Source organism: Rousettus aegyptiacus, unplaced genomic scaffold, assembly GCF_014176215.1.
Source record: "Rousettus aegyptiacus isolate mRouAeg1 unplaced genomic scaffold, mRouAeg1.p scaffold_m13_p_4, whole genome shotgun sequence".
Classification (NCBI taxonomy): domain Eukaryota; kingdom Metazoa; phylum Chordata; class Mammalia; order Chiroptera; family Pteropodidae; genus Rousettus; species Rousettus aegyptiacus.
In genome coordinates this window covers 111,601,123-111,613,628 of record NW_023416307.1, presented here as the reverse complement: position 1 = coordinate 111,613,628, position 12,506 = coordinate 111,601,123, and the positions used below count along the sequence as shown (strand labels likewise).

General features: G+C 48.7%; 1 long non-coding RNA gene across 1 annotated transcript; it reads left to right on the top strand.

The window, feature by feature from the left end:
• The first annotated feature begins 1,439 nt into the window (after positions 1-1,439).
• LOC118601689 lies at positions 1,440-9,009 on the top strand. The gene is made up of 2 exons (XR_004950512.1): positions 1,440-3,707; positions 3,793-9,009. It is a non-coding gene; the product is annotated as an uncharacterized LOC118601689 (long non-coding RNA).
• The last annotated feature ends 3,497 nt before the right edge of the window (positions 9,010-12,506 follow it).

The window sequence follows — 12,506 nt, the reverse complement described above, 5'->3', positions numbered from 1 at the left end:
AGCCCTTGGAGAATTTTTCTGTGCCCCGAGCACTTTCCACCCCTCTAGTCATCTGTGTGCAGCTTCTCCCCTATTTAACTGTAGTCTCTTAATGGCAGGGTTGTGCCTCACTCACCGTCACTGCCCTCCAGCTCCACCATTGCCCTGGGAGGCACAAGCTGCAAGTCGTCAGATTTTCTCCATGTTGACCCTGCCTTGTCCTGCCTCTTCATGGGGAGGTACCCAAGTTTTCCCTTTCATTTTATTTCCTACCTTCCCTTGCAAAGATTCTAATCTCAGGCTCCAGGCATTTATTGCATTTTTTTGATCAAAGCTCTTGTCCAAGCAGGATGTTTTCCATACCAGGAAGTTTAAGAGGATCCAGAGTGACCCACAGGAAGAAGAATGAAGTGATCACAATTTCTTCACTAATTTAGCAGGAGGAAAGAATTGAACCCTTCGTTCAGCTTCTCTGAACACTGAGCTGAACACCTTAGTTAATTCAGCACTCGTATACTTTCTTTTCTTTGTAACTTTTTATTTTGATGTGATTTCAAACTTACAGAAACAGTGCAAGAATAGCATAAGAAACTCACATTCGCACTTCACTCAGATTCACTAATTGTTTACGTTTTGCCCAGTTGGCTTTGTCACTCTCTTTACATGTATATACACATGCACGTACACACATACTTTTTTCTGAACTGTTTGAGAATGTCAGCTCATTCATGGTGTTCTTTTGCTGTAGTGCGTATTTCCTAAGAACATGAACATTCTCTTGGTTTTTCACTTCTTCCTGGGAGTGCTGATTTCTTGGCCCTAATGTGGTGTTTACTGAGAGTCAGGATGCAGAGAGGGGTGGTCTCATTGATCTAAGGGGTTTAGTCATACATGTGTCACAGCGTTCCTTTCCTCTTGACTAGACCCTGCAGGGACAGAAACCCACACTAAGAAGGGGTGGGGTTGAGTTTTCTTGGAAGAGTCTGCCTGTTGTTTCTGGGTGAAAACGTGAGCCTCATTACAGCCAAGCACAGTGTGGGGAAGGTGGCATCAATTAAGTGAGCCAGTCTCAAACCTTGAAGCATTTTTGTTGTTCATGTGGTGCCAGGATCCAGTGGAAAAAAAGTTGCACAGCTGCACTCATGAAAGAAAGTTTCTCTTCCATATTTGCCCTTGCTGCCTCTGGTAATAGTCGCAGCCCTCACAGCCTACCCGAAAGCTGTTTCTGCCATTATCATCTGGAGAAGGGGTCCTCAAATCCCCCCTGCCCCTAACCAGGTTCCCAGAGATTCAGAGACTGAGGCAGAGTTGCGGGCAACCTACCTTTTTAGGGTCCCCACTTTTTTAGTGAAGCCCGGTGGATAGATAGGTGGACAGACATGATCAATCTTTTCCTTTCTCTAAGTATAAAATAAATACCTGCTTATTGGGGCGGGGGGGGGGGGTGCAGAATTCATAAATTTAGAAAAATATGAAGAAGCATACAGATCACCTATAGGCCTCCTATAGTCTGGTGTCCATCCTTTCAGACTCCTGCTGCATCAGGAATAAGCACAGTGTGTAGCTAGGAACCAACACATCTGGGGGCATCAGAACTAGACATAGTTCTGGCCCTGCCATTACTGCCTGAGTAAGGGGACTAAACTTTGAGATCCAGTTTCCTGATCTATAAAATGGGATAATAATACTTTCTTAAATAAGATAATTCATGTCAAGGGCTTAGTCTAATACCTGGTACAAAGCAATTGCCAACAAGTGTTAGTTCTAAACAACAAAAAAGGACTATTCCCATACTTCTGTACAGCAGCTGCTGTGTTCTCTTAACAGAGGTTTATTCATTTAATATATACTTTTTTGAGTGTCCATTGCATGTCAGGCATAGTGCTAAGTCCTAGCAAGCTAACTAAAAATCTTTGCCCTCATAGAACTTAAGTTCAGGTGGAGAAAGAGACAGATAACAGAAGTGTGTATTTTATAAAGTATGTCATGGTCTGATAAGTGAACTGGAGAAAAATTTAGCCTAATACTGCAGATAGGGGGCACCATTGACAGGTTGCTATTTTATATAGGGTGGCCAAAGGAAGCCTCTTTGGAAAGGTAGTATTTGAGCAGAAACCTGAAGGAAACAAGGGAATTGTGTGAATATCTAAGAGAAGAACACATCTGGCAGTGAGAACAGCATGTGCAAGGGCCCTGCGGCAGGGGCATGCTTGTCATGTTTGAGGGTGAGCAAGGAGGCCAGTGTGACCAGGGCAGAGAGAGTCAGGAAGACAGTGTAGGGGTGGAGGTCAGAGAGGTAGTGGGAACCCAATCGTGTCAGGCCCTATTGTAAGGATTGTAACTATTCTGAGTGAGATGAGGACTCGGGAGGGTTGAAGGAGAGGAGTGATATAATCTGACCCTCATTATATGTCAGTACTTACTTGTGGATTGTCATTAAGATGAAAAGCTGCACAGCTCCGACAACTCTGTCTACCAGGATCCCAACCTGTGGGCCTCTGCCTGCCTGGAGCGTCACTCAATCCGCCTGGTATGATACTCCCCCTGTCTTCCCCTCCCCCGCATACACCCAGTTTCTCTGGATGGAACTTACATCCAGGTAACATGCCCAGATGCTTCCAGCCATACTCTCAGCCTTACTGTAAACCCCTCACTAGCCATAATAGCTAATGGCCACCACCAACTGAGGTCGTGCCATAAGCCAGACCCCTTATCCCAGGAGCTCATTCACTCCTCACAGCCATCCGTGCCAGGCAACCATTACCATTCTCTCTTTTGCAGCTGGTACTGCAATCCATTAACCTGCACAAGGTATTGAAGCTAGCAGGCGCAGAAGCCAGGACCCCGGCCGATCTGTCAGACTTCCAAGGATGAGGACAGTGATGGACAAAGCAGTGTACCCTTAGTGCCTGACACACCATGGCCACCCAGACAACAAGAGAGAAGCCTGAAGAAATCAGTGTTTATTGTCCCTCCCCAAGCTCTCACTCTGTTGAGAAAATATCTGGGAAAGCATTTTGCAAGTTTGTGTAAAGCACCACTCAATATCAGCGCAGTTAGGATGATGATGAAAGTTTTGGTTTGGCTCCTGATTTTTCTGATAGCTGCCCCCGTGTAGGCATTGGCATGTGAACCCCAAACTCCTGAACTCCCCCGAATCTCAGCATATTCCCCAGCTTCTCCTTTGCTTTGCTTGAAACAAAGCAGGTCTTTTATTAAAGTGGGGTTGGAAGGGGGCTTGCTTTTGGGAACGTGGTTTCACCTCCTTCCAGTTCATTGTTTTCATACAAAATTCCAGACACAGGGCAGGCAAACAGAAGTCTCATTCATAGCCAGTGGGCCCCCGGGCTGATGTGTTGCCCCGCCTCCTTCCCCTTGCCTCTCATTTCGGTCTTCTGTTCAAGTTGTGATCCGCAGGAGGCCATGGAGGTAGACTCAGAGCAAAGCAGACTTTGTGCACAGTCGAATGGGGGCAGGAGGGCATCCCGTTGGAGGCCATGTAGTGTGGCAGGAAGAGCCCCAGATTTGCTTGCCGAGAAACTAGACTGGATTCCAGGCTGGTTCCACTGATCACTAGTCAAATGACGTTGGACAAGTAACTTTCCCCTTCTCCTCTGAAAAATGTGGTTCTCAGAGTCTTTCAATCCAGTGCTCCTGACAGCTGCTACCTGTTCATCCGTCACATTGTGCTTCTTGCGCCTTAGTGGTTCTGCTAAATCCTATCACTGGTAAAACAAACAAACAAAAAACAAAAAAAAACTTGTCCTTGCATAAGACACACCTTTCTGATTTTCCACTGCTTTCCTTCCTCAGGTCCCACATCTGCATGATTTTCGTCACTTGCAAATAGTAAAACTACAAACCGCACTACACGTACATTTTTTAAAAGGCTGAAGTCATGGACTCCCTCAGCCCCACAACTGGTCAGTACAGGGCACTGAGCTGCAGGCAAGGCTGGGCAGCAGGAGAGGCACCAGCCACGTGGGGTGCGGGTGAGGAAGGTGTCCGATCATGAAATCCCAACTTGTAACATGTTGCCGTCTTTAGATGAGCATTAATTTGGCTCTGGTACACTGGAGGAAGTCTGGGTGACTGGTCAGAGGATATTTGCCCAGCAGTTAAAGAGAATGAAGACAGAAACGTGCACTTCCACACAGAGTGAGCTGTCTTTAGGGCGGTGGTGTTATGGAATTCAGGAACCTTTACTATGTATACTTATCTGTGTCTGAACTTTATATAATGAGTGTTTATCAATTTTAGACCACATTTCATAAGTCTAAGATGCTATTGATTGAAAGACACCATTTTTTCATATACTAACATGAAGGAAAACTATCAATTAAACAACGTGTCACCAATTAGTAAGACACACCTGAGTTTTTGAGATGTTAAAATATGAAAAAATTGTGCATCTTACAATTAATGGAATGCAGTAATGTTTTTACATTAAAAGATATTTTCCATTTTTGGAAAAACTACTGAAGTTGCTTTCACCTTCCACCCCCACGTTCAGACTGATTTCCTCAAAAAAAGCCAAAAGAATGTTTGAGGATGACTTAATGTTAATTTTTTTTCTTTCTTTTATTTATTTATTTTTTTTAGCCTTTATGTACCCGGTTTCATGCCAGGCCCTGTGCTAAGTGTTTTCTTGTCCCTGAGTCCATCAAGGCCTCCCGGGACTTGGTGGGGAAAGGTGGTCATTTACTCGTCAAAGAAACTGATGGTCAGATTCTTGTTCCTGTTCATCCAGTGAGTAAATGAGGGAGATGAGATTCAAACCTAGCCCACTGCCCCAACCACATCTCACCACAAGCCTGGGTTCTGAGGGTGTCCCGAGAGAGCCTTCTGCTGGAAGCCTTGGTAAGCACCAGAATGAAAGATGAAGCACCCTGCTCCCAGGCCCACCCCGTGTACCCCACTTGTTTCTGGTTCGTGGGGGGTGACTTCCTCCTTACACACTCTTCTCTGCCAATCTGAATGAGTCAGCCTGAAAATGACCTCACTGTCCTCAGTGGGCTGTCTGGCCTTCTGTTTCATGTCACGAGCCCTGGCCCCCAGCATCTCTGGCATTGGTTTTTAAGTATTTTCTCTACCCCACTCCTCAGATGTGGCTACATTTAAAAAGGTCACCCCACCCCTAGCCCCCACCTCACAGCTTTCGGTCGCCAGGCTGGCCTGCCTTCTACCTTCTAAAAAACACCAAGGCTGAGAGAGCTGTTTACCTCCTGCCACCATCTGGTGGACTGCCATTCATGAAGAGCTGGGGGGCTTAACCCAGATTTACCCAATGTCCGGGACAGAGGGATGGACAGTGGGGGGACATTGCTTATCAGACAGTGGATAGAGTAAACCGAAATTACAGCTCTGGGTCTATGCTATAGCAAAGTATAATTTTCTAAAGGGTTCTCATGCAAGTATATAGTGACCAAATGTCAAAGGTTAATTCATTAATGAGGGAACCAGCACAATGACAAAGCTGGTTGGAAAGATTTGAGGAAAAAAAATAGTTTGCTGGGGGTTCCATAACAAATTACCACCCGCCGAGTAGCTTATAACAACAGAAATGTATTCTCTCACAATTAATAAAGCCCCAAATCCAAAACCGAGGTGTAGACAGGGGTGGTTCCTTCTGGAGGCTCTGAGGGAGAATCTATTCCATGACTCTCTCCCAGCTGCCAGTAGCTGCTGACAATCCTTGGCGTTGCTTGTCTTGTAGACACAGTGCTTCAGTCTCTGCCTCTGCAATCATGGGGCCCTCTTCCTCGTGTGTGATTTCCAAATTACCCTGTCCTTATAAGGACACCAGTCATGGGGTTTAGAGCCACCCTAATCCAGGATGACCTCATCTTAACTTGATGACATCTGCTGAGAACCTATTTCCAAATAAGGTCACTTTCACAGGTGCCAGGCCCATCTACTTTTGGGAGACGGCTCAACTTGTGAAAACTACCCTCCCAAACTCATTTTTCATAATTCAGCATCACAGACCCCTGGCTTCACAGGGGCAGTTGGGGATATGCTGGAAAGAGCAGAGCCATGGGCACCCGTGGTGTCAGCCTTGATGGGTCTCTGGTGTTCCAGGATGGACTTATGGCCTAGTAATAAGGCTCGAGGGGAGGCAAGGCATCTCCGTGGCAGAAGTCAGCACTGCGCAAGGCGCAAGGCATAAATGGAGCCGACTTGCAGAGTTCGGCTCCCAGCTCCACTCCCCACTGTGTGTGACTCCCGACACTTCTTCACCTCTCTGGGCCTCAATTCCTTCATCTGTGAAACAGGGGTGATAATGGCACATACTCCATAAGATAGTGCTTAGAACAGTACATATGAAGCTCCGAGTAAGTGTTCACTGTTATCATCATTATTACCATAGTCACGCTTGCTCACAGATTAACAGCTTTGCTCTTTTGGGGGCGAAAAAGGCTGTCCTACTGGAAGCACTGGAAAGTTCCCCTTCCCTCTTGGGCCTTGTCATGGCATTAAAAATAAATTTATAATCTGCCTCCAGTCTCTGGAAAATGCGGCAAATTCCTGATTAGGACAAAAGAGGCCTTTCCAATTTTTACTTGCCCAGGTAGGCCAAGGCCAGCCCTGCTTTTGTGAATGAGCTCTTTTATGGCTGCTTGCTCTGGGTCTAGTTTCTAAGGTGATTTTCCCAGTCATTTATAAGTCCATGCAGCTGGCAGTTTTAGTTTTGAACGCTTGTAACCTGTGATGAGCTTATCAGGGCCCAGAGGCAAAAGTTGGGAAATAGAACTGGCCAGCCCAAGAAAGCAAGCCTCCCCGGGCCCAGCAGGGCACGTTAGAGGCCTAAGCAGACTCCAGGCCTGGCATATGCCATCTAAACTGTGTGAGACAAGACCTACCTGAACCTCGTGAGCTCCTTAAGCACACTGGTCCTTGGGATGTGAGGACCCCCTGCCATCTACATGCAGACCTAGCTTCCCTTCTCAGGTGGTTGCCAGGGTAGCTGACACACGGCCAGGCCAGGCCCTGAGTAGTAATCATTGCTGCTGCCACTTTGATTAGGGTCTATGGAATGAAGGCCTAGGTTGGCAGGACCACGAAGGCCCCTTCCCACCCAGGCCTCTCTGACCCTAAGTTCACCTGGGAGTTTTCTGAGTCGAACCAGGAGGAGTCAGGCCCCCGCTCTCTCTAGGCCCCTTACGGACACGTTATTTTTGCCCTTAAAGTTTTCCCCTTTATAGGCCCAGATAGAGCTGGGTTCTACCTGGGTTTTTGACTTTTTTTTTTTTTTTAAGAAAGCGGGTATTTCTACAAAATGCAAAATCACCAAGACAGAAAGCATATCAGTTGTTTCCTGGGGCTGGGGGTGGAATTGACTGCAGATGGGCAAATAGGATGATGGAAGTATTTGAAAACTGGTTTGTGTTGGTGATTGAACTGCTGCGTAAATTCACTCGCCAAACAGTATACTTACTGTGGGTGAATTGCATAGCGTGCAAATTGCTTTTCGATAAAGCTGTTTAAAATTTGTGTGTGTGTGTGTGTGTGTGTGTGTGTGTGTATGAATGCTCTTACAACTACAATTAGTGAGGGATTACCATCTTCTAGGTACTTGACAGAATGTCCTCTGTCAATGATTGTGAACTTGAAAAAAAGTGAAGGGGGAACTGAATTGGAAGCCTTTATGTGACCTAGAGCAGGTCCAAACTGTTCGGGTCTTAGTTTCGCCATCTGTGACGTCCTGAATTGACGCCCTTAGAGGGGGTGCTGAGGTGACTGAGCCTCTTCTGTGATTCCCTTGCCTGGCTCTCTAGGTGCAGACTCTTAGATCACACCAGGCGCCACTGTGAGCTCTGCCTTTGTCACAGAGCACCTCTGCCTTCCTGTCTTTGTGCAGGGAATTTCCTTCCCCCAGGCCCAAGGAGCAAACACATAGCCAGGAACAATTGGAAAATCCGGATTAGCCTGGCCGTGTTTCCCTCCAACCATGGCCCTTTCCCTTGACTCAGACCAGAGGAGCAACCAAGAGACTATCCCAGAGAAAACCCCCTCATAGACCAAATGGCTCAAGCACCTACTGGGCTTTGATACATATTGTGGGTTTTCCTCTTCTCTGGCAGCTCTGACAGGTAGCCTCAGAGACAGAGAGATACTTGTCCAAGGTCACATAGCTGATAAGTGCAGAGCTTCTCATTCTTTCCACTCACTCAGGGAGAAGCTGGGCGAATTGGAGTTGTTGCCTTATTTGGGAATCACCTGCCTTCCTCTCTTGCTTCTGTCATTCCTGTCAGAATACCAGGACAGCTAAATGCCACCTCGTCCAGGAAGCCTTTCCTCAAACTTCTACCCACTCACCCAGAAAATTTCAATCCCCCCCACCCCCTCCAGGTCCTGGCAGCATAAAACCCAGCAGTGTGAGAAGTTCCTTTCTACAAACTGAGAATAGCTCCATCTGGAGCATGGCAGGAATGAGGCCTTGTGAGTCAGAAGAAAACCTGGCCTCTCTCTCAAGGGTAGTGGGGTGGGACAAGCAGATACAGCTTAAAAGAGGGTGTTACTAGCTGGTAGGTGGAGGATACTCAGACCAGAGTGGGGCTGAGTGGGAGGCTGGGGTGCCACTGAGGAGGCTGCAGCCCCAGCTCCTCCCTTTGGAGTGCTTCATGGGAGAGCGTGGCCCCTTTACCTTTTCCCTCCTTCCTTACACTGTTCCTGTCTCCTGCCCCACTCCCTGGGCCCCAGAAGAGCCTGCCTATCTGATAAACTCCAGGGAGTGCTCCACTGCATGGCTGCTGCTCTTCCCAAAGAGGTTTGAGCTGGTTTCTTCTGGAGATGATGCTGGAGGGCTGAATGGTGGACCTGCATGGCAGCGTAACTGTGGAGGAGAGGGAGAAGCAGCAGGTTGGGCTGGGAGCAGGGTGGGAGCAGGCTGGGGGAGAATTATGAAACAGCTAGTTACTCCTGGCTGACTCAGACCCTCCTGCCCTTCTTATCAGGCCTGAGGAGTGATAAGGGGTCAGTTCCTGCACTGCGGGTTCTAGGTCTCTGTTTGGGGCCGCCAGGAAGTGACTTGTGGGTTTTACTGTGCCTTAAGGAGTGGGGCTGACTCATGGGGGTGGGGCTGGGTGTGCCGGGGGTGGGGGAAGCCTGCACCAGGCCCTGCACCACCCACCAAACCTCAACTGACCAGCAAAGGGATATCCCTGGTGGGAATGTGTCCGGCCTCCACACCCACCTCCTGACTAAGGCCACAGAGGAGATTCCTTGCCTTGCTAGCTTAGGAAGGGAGGGGTGGCCCAGGGCGTCTCCTCTTTATTTTTCAAACAGAAAATATTTCCAGAATATTATTCCCCAAAAGCATTGACTGTCCACTAAGCACCAGACACTAGACTAAAGGTTTTTGCCTATACTATCTCCTTTAATCTTCACCCCAATAACAACTCTGAGGAGTTGATATTAACACTCTCCACATTTTGCAGATGAGGAAACTGAGGTTCAGAGTGAGGAAGTGAATTACTGAGATTTACTCAGCCAGGAAGCAGCAGATTCAGGATTCCAGCCCAGTCCAAAATTCATAGACAACACTCTTGAAAAATCCAAACAGAGAGATGTTAGGCGGGTCAGGGGATGGACTCAGGAGTTTTATGAACCCCTTGGGGGCCATCAGTAGCTTACATCAGGTCCTCCAAAGGGGCCCAAACAGATCACTGCCCCAGGGCATCCTACCAAGGTCGACATGGTGCTTTCCCAGCCTCAATTCCCTCATTCCTGTGATGTGATGAGAGACTGGTTCAGGTGTTCTCTGTGGGCCAGACAGGTGAGTAACCAGGGTTCATAAATGAACAGTTGCGTGGCCCTGCCGTAGGCAGGCTTCTCTTCTAGGCTCTTGGAAGGGGGAGGAGGCTGGTGCTTGAAATCGAGATAAACGAACAGGAAATTCCCAGCCCAGTGGGAGAGACAGAGCCCTATTAGTCAAGACAGAAAAGTCATTCCAAAGAAGGGAAGGTTCTGATTCATGTCACTGAGCCATCTATTTGTCGTCAGGACTCTGTCCTCTCAGCATTTATCAGTCAGATCTGACGTTGTTTTCTGCATGCCTGCCAGGTGCCCCGGGCTCATGTCCGGCCAGCTCACTGGTCCGAGTGCAAAGAGAGAGCCTCTGGCAGAAAAGTCCCAGAGAAAATTCTGATCAGCTTATCTTGAGTCACATGCTTCCCTGAACAAATCACCGGGGTCTGGGGAGGGGGTTTTCGGATTGGCCGAGCCTTGCACTTGTGTGCCTTTTCTCCCACTGGATCTTTGTTGTGGGGCTGGGACAGCAGAGTGGCAGAACCACCCGGAATGGGTGGGAGATGGAACATGAAGAGGTGGAGGCAGGCAAAAGCCGCGGGACCCCAGGGGCTAACTCCGCACCAATGGAGCCTTTATGTACCTAGAATTTGCTGGGCCAAGGATGCTAGAGGAGTTATCACCACAAAGAGGCCCACTCATTGTCTTATTTTCATCAGGCGCTTTCGACCTCAGCACTATTGACATTTTGGGCCAATAATTCTTCGTTGTAGGGACTGTTCTGTGCATTATGGGATGTTTAGCAGCATCTCTGGCCCTGACCCACTAGAAACTGGTAGCATCTTTCCCTCTTTCAGGGTAACAGTCGAAGATGTCTCTGGACCTTGCTGAATGTCCCTGGGGGCAAAATTGCTCTGCTTGAGAAGGTCCCAGAAGCCAACATTGAGACGAGGAATCTCAGGCAGCATAAGTAGGGGAGTGGAGAAGACAGCTGATACCAAGGGTGTTGATGAGCAGGTCATCAGCTGGGGCTTGGTACCGAGGGAACAGGGCACTGAAGTATCTACGTACCATCTGCCGTCAGCCCTATTGGAGAGGCTGAGATGTAGGCAGCGTGTCAGGCCCAATGTGCGGCATAAGATGGTGCCTGGCGACTTGGAGAAAGCAGGTGCTGGTATGTGAAAGTTGGGCAGCGGGCTCTGAAGTGACAAGGGACAATGGATATGGGAACACATTCAATAACCCCAAAGAGAGTTTCCTCCTCCTCCTTCCCTTGTTTTTCCCTGTCCAGCCCATGGAACCGAATAAGGAAGGATCTGCCTCTGAGGAGGGTCTGTGGGCCCACCATACCCTCAGACCACTTCTGAGGGCTTCCTTACTCCAAGTCTCCTTGTTTCGTATCATCTTTCCCACCATTGCAGCCTTATTGGTTAGAATCCTGACCCTGCTACGTCTGGGCTGTGTAACCTCAGACAAATTTCTTAACCTCTCTGGGCTTGTATTTTTCTTGTATAAAATGGAGCTAATGACATCCAATACATGTTTTCAGGGGTTATGCGGCTTAAAAAAATAATGTGGTGGACATACAAGCAGCTTCACTGTCCTCCTCATTAGTGGCTGCAGGAATCTGGGGGCAACTCCACCCCCTAGGCACTCATACCGGAGCTCCTGGCCCCACCCACTCGGGGTGTGGTGCCTAAGTCGGCAGACATGCTAGACAGGCAGTCAGGAGCCCTGGGTGCTGCTGCTTGGCTGGTTGTAGCACCCAAGGCATTTTTCCCAGCCTGAGCTTTATTATTTACCCCTACTGATTCTTTATCAGAGCTGAGGGAGGGGGAGCTGGTGGTGTAGGCTGAGGACCCTCGGTCAGGCCTCATTCAACCCCTTCCCACTGTGTGACTTAGGGCAAGTCCTCCACCTCTCTGTGCCTTCTCCTTTTTGAAAAATAGAGACAACTGGAAGGTTTTTGCCAGAGGTGGAAAAGATCATCACGAAATCTGCTGTTTATTAAATACCTGCTGTATGCGTGTTTTTGTTATTGAATCATGACAGTATGAGGCAACCCCTCCTGCTCTCGCCTCCATTCTACAGAGGCCTCAACTGAGGCTCAGAGAAAATAAACCGTCCAGCTCCTGGCAGGCACCTGAGAGTTGACACTCTGGCTCCGGCAGGCCTCTCCTGCTCTGTTCAGCAGCAGAATGGTGCCTGGCCTCACCCACCAGATCCTGTTCCTGAGCCTTCACTAGCTGTCAGGGCACTGTGCTGAGCACTGGACCCACAGGCCTTGTCTCTGAATCCTCCCAGAAACACTGTGAAGTTAGTACCGTTAACATACTCGTTCTAGAAAAGAGGAAAGTGAGGCTCAGCAGGGCGAGCCGATGTCATGCTTGTAAACAACTGATCTAGGACTTGAATCCAGAGCTGCATGAGTAATGGGATGGCATGAAATGGCAAGTCCTGGATCCAGGCCAGCCAAGGAGGATCCAGTGGCCTCAGCAAGGAGAAGCTGCCCTCTCTGACAGGGTCTGAGACTTGGTGGCTGTCCCTGCCCAGATAGTACACAGTGGCTGAACTGGGCATCTGCCCCTCAGGAAGCTCTAGGCATTATATTTCCCTGACTCACAGCCTCCCCAGCTCAGGAAAAGGGTCAGAGCCAAGGTCTGAGCTGTAGTGCCAACTGTCAGGAAGGGGCAAAGCTGACCTTGGGCAAAGGCACCACCTTCCTGGGAAAACTGCCTCCTGCTCTCTCAGGAAGGCACCTGCCCTGTTGGATCCTG